General features: G+C 50.7%; 1 long non-coding RNA gene across 1 annotated transcript; it reads left to right on the top strand.

Moving 5' to 3' along the window:
• Positions 1-439: 439 nt before the first annotated feature.
• On the top strand, positions 440-6,654 carry LOC141569542 (uncharacterized). The gene is made up of 2 exons (XR_012493261.2): positions 440-501; positions 4,995-6,654. It is a non-coding gene; the product is annotated as an uncharacterized LOC141569542 (long non-coding RNA).
• Positions 6,655-7,554: the final 900 nt, after the last annotated feature.

Here is a 7,554-nt window from a genome sequence, read left to right as displayed (position 1 = left end):
CGGCATCGGATATTCCGGTGCGCACAGCATTTACGGTGACCAGCTTCCCGCGAGGTCCCCCTGGGGTTTACTATTGGGCGGGAGAGACATACGTTCAGAGAAACCCTCCCGCGTCCAGCGACAGGACGGAGAGCCCGTAAAAGTGTGGGTTTCCCATTCCGAGGCCCTCCGGCTCCACCTCCCAGGCCTTTCCCCTCTCCAGGAGCGCCCCCTTCACCTTTGCCCCCCGCATCCATCCATCCCCAGGCCTCGCCGGCGGCCTCACAGCACCACCCCGCTGCCGTCCCTTTCCTGCGGCTCAGCGTCCTCAGGACCGCAGCACCCCCAGGGCCCGGGAGGAAACGGTGAGCTGGGGCAGTGTTTCGGGAGCGCAGCACGTGGGGAGAGCGAGCAGGCGAGGGGGAGGGGACGGGCGCTGCGAGTGCGCAGCTCTTCGGAGGTCGCCGGTAACTGCTTCCCAGCGGTACTGGGCGCTGGCGGTGACCTCTTAACAAAGAACAGGTTAGGCCGCCGCCCCTCCCCAGCCCTGGAGGGCACGGGGCCACGTGACCTTTCCAAGCCTCACCCCAACCCCCGCCGACAGGGTTTGGGGGAGCCGGGCCCTTGGGGGAGTGGAGGAGTGCGGGGAGGGAGCCTGTGGCTGCGGCGGGAAGGCGGAGAGGGCGGGGGAGGGGTGGGAGGGGGAAGGGTGCGGAGGGGGAGGGGTGGAAAGCAGGGGAGAAGGGGGAAGGGAGGTGAAAGAGGAGGGAGGGGGATGGGAGCAGGAGAGCAATCGGGCGCCGAGGCGGGGAGAGGGTGGAAAGTAGGGGAGGAGGGGGAAGGGAGCAGGAGGGGGGAGGGGGATGGGAGCAGGAGGGGGGAGGGAGCGGAGGAGGGGGAGGGGTGGAAAGCAGGGGAGGAGGGGGAAGGGAGCAGGAGGGGGAGGGAACGGAGCAGGGGGGAGGGGAGGCTCAGGACCGAGAGGGTTGGGGCCCCGCCCAGCCTCATTCCAGAGACTCATTAAGATGCAATTGCCAATTTTTTTTTTTTTTAAACCAGACTGTATAAATTTACAGTTTCCTTTTCAGCTGAAGCAGACAATGTTAAAACACATTAGATTTTCTGTTTCGGAATGCAAATTAAACATAGGCGAGCACTTGGAAGGCTTAATTAAGGGCTTAAGAAAAGACGAGGTTTAAAACATGGATGCTTGGGTAAGGCAGATCGTAGCCTGGTGGAAATGTGGCCTTTTTTTTCCCTTTTTTCTTTTGGTTAACTTAGAAAGAAAATTGCTTAATAATAAAACGGCCCAAGCCTTCCTCGAACATAACAGGAAGTACGGCTTAAAAAAACATCTTTTTTTTTTTAAAACCACTTGTCCACCGAGCGGGAGGGGGTGGGGTCTGAGGTGCAGGCTGGGCGACCCGGCAGCCTAGTTTCCTGCAGGCTCGTGGCACGGGGACCCCCCAAAGCTTGCGCACCTTCCAGACCCTGAGACTTGGAGCCGAGCAGCCCCCCACCCTCCCCCTCTGGTCTGGAAGTGACTTTCCTGAACAGCGGCCTGTTGAGTGGGTGCCCTTCTGTGCCCTGCCCCCTTCCTCCAGCCCCAGGGCAAAAAAACAAGGAAAGCCACCAGAAAAACCCCTTCCCCAAACAAACACCGGAAAAGGAAACCCACCCCAAGCTGCATCAGCTGCGCTTGCCCGTGTTATGGGCGCTGTATGGGTTATTTTCTACCCTTTCTCTCTCCCTTGGGAGATATTTAAGTCCTTTGAATGCCATTCTGTGCACATGTAATTTAAAAATGGTCTGGCATGGGGAAAACTTGGCAAGTGGATAGTTCACAATCTGTTACTCGCACGTGAAGCCAGATTCAGTCAGAGCCGCCACCTCCCTTTGCAGGAGCCCGTGTGTGCAGTGTCTTGAAAGGGTGTGGGGGCTTCTCTGTGGTTGGGACAGGGGATCAAGGTGAAGAGGGGGTCTGGGTCCCGCCCGTAAGTTTGCAGGATGCGGGGTGGGGGGGTCCTACTCACATCCAGGTTTTAGTAAGCTGTACCATTTCAGTGTAAAGAGGGAGATGTCGCCTGCATTTTAACTGGGGCTTTCAAAATTGGGGCGTTTAAAAAAAAGGGACGGGGGCATCCTGAAAACCGGAGCAGTTTTGTAAGAGTCTCAGCATTCTGACAGCCGAGTGGTGGGTGGGTTTGTATTAGTTTCCTAGGGCCGGCTGCCGTATTGAAGCTGCACAGACAGACAGGGTGGCCTATACAACAGGAATCTTATTTGTCACAATTCTAGAGGCTGGAAGTCCGAGGGCAGGGGTGGGCAGCATTGGTTCCTCCTGAAGTCTCTCTCCTGCTCTCTTCTCCCAGTGTCCTCACATGGTCGTCCCTCTGTGTGTGTCTGTGTCCTCATCTCCTCTTCTTAGGAGGACACAGTCCTATTGGAGCAGGGCCCACCCTAGTGACCTCATGTTAATTTAATCACCTCTTTAAAGGCCCAGTTTCCAAAAAGTCACTTTCCTAGAGACTGGGAGTTAGGATTTCAACATAGGAATTTTTTTTTGTGGGGGGTGGCGGGGTGATACAAATCAGCCCCAAAGAGGGAGAGGGTGGGGAACCAGCTGGCTTCTCTCCTGCACCCAGACCTGGAGGGAGAAGTGGGTGGGGGAGGGGAGGGACCTCATGGTTGGTGTTACAAGGATGGTGGTTTACTCAGCTGCATTTTTAATTCTCTTTTCTGGGAGATGAGAGGTTTTAGAAAGAGATTACTTCTATATTCCATTTCCCCACAGCCTGAGGGGGTCATCTGAACATACTGCTAGGAATGAATTACTCCTGAGTAATCTCTTTTGAGCAGGAGTTGTGTCTTAGTCATGTTTGCGTCCCCGGGGCTTACGATAGCATTTGGCGCCTAGGAGGGAGCCTGAGGTATGCTTAAGGACTCATCAAGTGGGTTTCCAAGATGTTAATTTAATTTTCATTGATCTATGTGACAGAAGCCACAAACCCTTCTATTGTGAAACGGTTACTGGTAATTAGTAAAAAAGAAACAGACTTTTCTCCTCGTCACTGGTTTCTTACTGTGGATTTCCTGTAGTCATTCCCAGGAAAGAGATGTCCTGAGGCTACAAAGTCTGCTGGAGCTTTGGTTTCAGCAGCCTGTGTTAATGTTTGAGTCCATTGCAGGGTGGCTGGAAAGAGTGGGGGACCTCAGGATGATTTTTAAGTTGCACAGACGAGCCTGGATGGTCCAGCCTTGCTGTGTCGGCAGAGCCTAGCGGATTCAGTGATCCACAGACGTAATTATGGAGATACTCTTGCTCACTGTCATCTTGAATGGTCCTGGAGCCATTGGCTGGCTTGGTCAGCGGCAGGCAGCGTTGGTCTTTTTCCCTGAGGGGGAAATCCGTTTGTGTCTTGGACACTCCCTAAGCGTTCATGATCTCCCCCTTACTCGCTTTAAGGACCCTACTCTGTTCCTGGTCACGGGGCGAAAGCTGAGGGAGTTGGGTCTGGCTGGCCCTCTTCATTGTCCGATCACATTCTATTCTGACCCATGCCAGCGGGAGTCTATTATCAGAAAGTCACTAGAAAGTATGTAAGTGGGCTGGTGCAACGCTTTGGTCCAAGCTTCCAGTAGGTAATTCATGAGAAGCCCAAGATTGAGGAAGATGGAATCATTTACTCATTGTTTCAGTCCTTTTGGTTCCTTTTAAATTCTTCATTTTTGTTTGTTTGTTTGTTTGTTTGTTTGTCTGTTTTGTTTGCCTTTGGTCTTTATTTGGGAGAGGACTGGAAAGGAAGGGAGGTGTCTGACATACAGGAAATGAAATTGCTACTTGGTGATGGCACCAAAGGAAACATTTATAGTGGACATCGGTGGGTTTTATCAGTCCTTGTGTCCACACCCGGCTTTCTGTTAAAACAAGTGAAGTTTTCTTTAGGGAACACTTGGCTGTCACTCTCAGGTCCTGTGATACAGCGCTTCAGGGGACACCCCGGGGACCAGGCCTGGCTGACACAGCAACTCGCATCCCTTGGCTACAGGGACTGGTCAGGGAAGAGTGTGTGAAGCATGATGCCCCAGGGACAGCCCGAGGTGGGCTTTTGCTAGAATTACTGACAAAGAGGTTTGTTTGTTTCTTTCTTTGCTTCCTGTTGTTGCTAAGCTGGTGGTAGCCTTGAACCTAGTGATGATAAGTCCATTTTTATCAGTTCTTGAGACTGAAGACAAGCACTGATAATATTGAGAAACACAGAGCCAAGGAGTGAGAGAGACAGACCCCATGCAGTAGCATTTTAGCACCTGGATCTAGCCAAGCCTGAAGGCTACACGTGAACAACTCAGTTATAGGTACCAATGTGTTCCCCCCTCCTTTTTTTTATTTTTTATTTTTATTTTAGCCAAATTTGATTTGGGTTGCTAATGCTTGCCACCGAAAAAAAAATTTCCTGGCTTATTCAAATACTAACCTCTATTTTGTACAGAATTAAAATGAAAATCGAATGCAACTGGGTCACAGAGAATTTACCTCCTTTCCTTTCACTTTGTATTAAGACATATGACCTGTGGACATAAAAGTGCATGTAAGGTAAACACATTTTAATGAATGACAGAAAAGGAACAACCAGTAATCACCCAAGTCAGGCAGGAGACTGTTTCCGTCTGCTTAGGGTGCCCCCATCATCACCGTCCATCTTTCCCCACTAGCAGTTACCACTGTTTGGACTTTTGGGGTAATGCTCTCCTTGCTTTTCTCTACAGTGCCGCTCCACACATGCTCCCTTAAACAGGATGAGTTTTGTATTAATGGGATCGTACTGCACGCGTCGTGGTGTGTGTGTGTGTATGTGTGTGTGTGTGTGTGTGTGTGTGTGTGTGTGTGTGTGTATCTTGCATCTCTGATTCCACGTTCACTGGTATTCCTCTCTGCTGTAGCACGCTGCAGCATGTGACTGCCCCCCAGTATATTTATCCCTTCGGGAGTATTGTTTTGTACCCAATGTTTACAGTAGTGAATTTATGGAAGTCGGTCAGTCCAACAGAGCTCCGATTGGAAACAAGCCGAAACGTTCTGTCCTGCTCCTCGGGGAAGCCTGGTCTTGAAACGGTGTAGCCATCTGCCGTCCTCAGTCCACATCCAAGCGGCCTATGGCTGCTGGAAGAAAATTGCACAATGGAGTGAGCAGCTCACATCACTGCCAAGAAGGTTCTTCCCCCCCAGCGGGACCCTCATGAGAGCAAGCAATTCTGCCAGTGCCCCTTCAGCAATCTGCCATCCTCCGGTCCCAGCTGCGTCAAACCATCACGCCTCTCTCCCTGCGCACCCGTAGCACATGACCTTGTCTGACAGAGGTCATTAGCTGGAAAGTTCATTTCTTAACTGGGCAATGAAGAATCTTATCTGCGTGCACACCTGGTTTCCTCCATCTCTAGGGCCCAGCTGCCTGTCTTTTCCAGGTAACACCTGCACCAAGGCAAATCTGATCCCATGACTCTATTAGTTTCCGAGGGCTGCTGTAACAAATAACCACAAAGTAGGCAGGTGATAAAAGCAGAAAGGTATTCGCTCGTAGTTCTGGAAGCTACAAGTCTTGGGATCAAGGTGTGGACAGCGTTGGTCCCTCGAGTGCTTCTGGGGAAAGTCCGTCCCATGCCCCTCTGTGGTGGCTGCCAGCCGTCTTTGGTTTGTAGACTTACCTGTCCAATCTCTGCCTCCGTCTTCACGTGGGCTTTTTGGTCTCTGTGTCGTAAATTTCCCTTTCCTTCCTCCTGTAAGACACCAGTTGTGCGATGTAGGGCCCACGCTGTCTGGGATGATCTCAGGATCCTTTCTTGAATTACATCTGCAGAAGCCCTTACTTCAAGTAGGGCCCCGTTCTGAGGTGCCAGGAGTTAGGACTTGGGCACGTATTTTGGGGGGTGCTCTGCAAACCACTATGTGCTCCCTTGCTTGCTGTCCTCCGGTGGTACCGCGTTTCCCTTTAACCTACTGTCAGCCTGGAACACTTTCCCCAGCCTGTGGCTGCGTGGCTCCATGTACCTGTGTCGTGCGGGGCGGCCTGTGGGGCCCCTGGTCCCGCTCCCCACATAAGGACGCAGGACATGGTGAGGCCAAAAAGGAACACCCACGGAGCCATAGATAGGGGAGTCACACCACTATATTCTCGCTGGCGGCCGGGCAAGACACATGCAGTAGTAGCCACACAATCTGCAGTCCGTCATTCACTTCTCTGCCTGCCAACCAACCAAGCAATCAACGCAGTCCCGCAGTTACATCAGTAGCCAATTGGCTAACCAGTTATAGCTGATGGCCAACCAGTCACAGTCAATGGTCATTCACTACCCCAGCCAGCACCTCCCCACATGAGGCCGAGAGCCTGGAAACTGCTCTCTGGGACTCTGTCCCCCCAACCTGGTCAGCGGGCACCCACATTCTCCCTGTGAAGAGATCTCGCTCTTCCTGTCTCCCCACACCACACCTTGTTTTTATTAAGGTTCAGCTCAACAGTGCCCTCCTTCCGTCTGGGTCCCCTCATCTTTCTCCAGTTCCCAATACTGTGTTAAATCCCAGAACCAAACCCACCATCCCCGAAACTAACCAGTGCCACACATTGGAAAGGTGTGAAATTTATAAGCAATGTTTCATTAAAAAAAAAAAAAAAGTAAAAATACACCTACTCCTAAAGTACCTGTTAGTGGAGAAAGAAAATCCTCATTAAAGAATTTGATTGCTTATGAGAATAACACCTGCGATTTCCCATGGCCTGGAAATGGTTGATGACTCAACAAAGAAGGGTTGCTCTGAGCCTGGCCAGGGAGTTGGAAGATACCACTGGTTATTACAATAATATTGCAATGGAATTCTGTTTGTCTGCACCTTAGTGCAAAACACCGCGACCACAGTGGGAATAGTCTAGATAACCCTGTCTTTTAACAACGTATTTAAATTATAGCCCTGTTCACAGATAGCACCAAATGGCCAGGGAGACCAAAACGTGCAGTAGAGGGAACATTTTCTGGAACTTCTTGTCATGGAGGAAAATTAGACGTGGTCTCTGGCAGATGCCAGGAACATAGGAATCAGACATGCCATCTACACTGTGGTCTGGGTGACATCTTGACAACGATTTGTTTTTGTTTCATTTTTAAAATTCCTGTTTTTAATTTTTATTGTGGTAACATACATACCACACAATGTACCATTTTAACCATCTCTTAGTGTATGCTTCCGTGGCATTAAATGCTTTTACAGTGACTTTATTTTATGTGACTGAGGAATGCTAGAATGAATGTAGTATAATTTAAATCTGGCTGGAGAGTCTATTTTGTTTTTAAACCTGTGAGAAAAAGAGCTCTTCATGTCCAGTCACACAGTTGAGGATTTGGTGGGCTATTCTCTCGATGTCCCACAGGTACAGAGAGAAGAAGGGACGTGCGTCTGGCCGCTTGCTGTGTGTGTGGTGAGTTTTGCGCTTTCTATTGTGGAGGGAGCTTTGTGGTTCGTAGGAGACAAGAACCTCAAAGCGGGCAAGCTGTCAGGAAAATAAGACTAAGACATGGTACCGGTCC

This window comes from Rhinolophus sinicus, chromosome 18, assembly GCF_057876585.1.
Source record: "Rhinolophus sinicus isolate RSI-liver-muscle chromosome 18, RSI-T2T, whole genome shotgun sequence".
Classification (NCBI taxonomy): Eukaryota; Metazoa; Chordata; class Mammalia; order Chiroptera; family Rhinolophidae; genus Rhinolophus; species Rhinolophus sinicus.
Note: the sequence above shows the minus strand (reverse complement) of the source record. Positions and strands in the feature narration are given on the sequence as shown.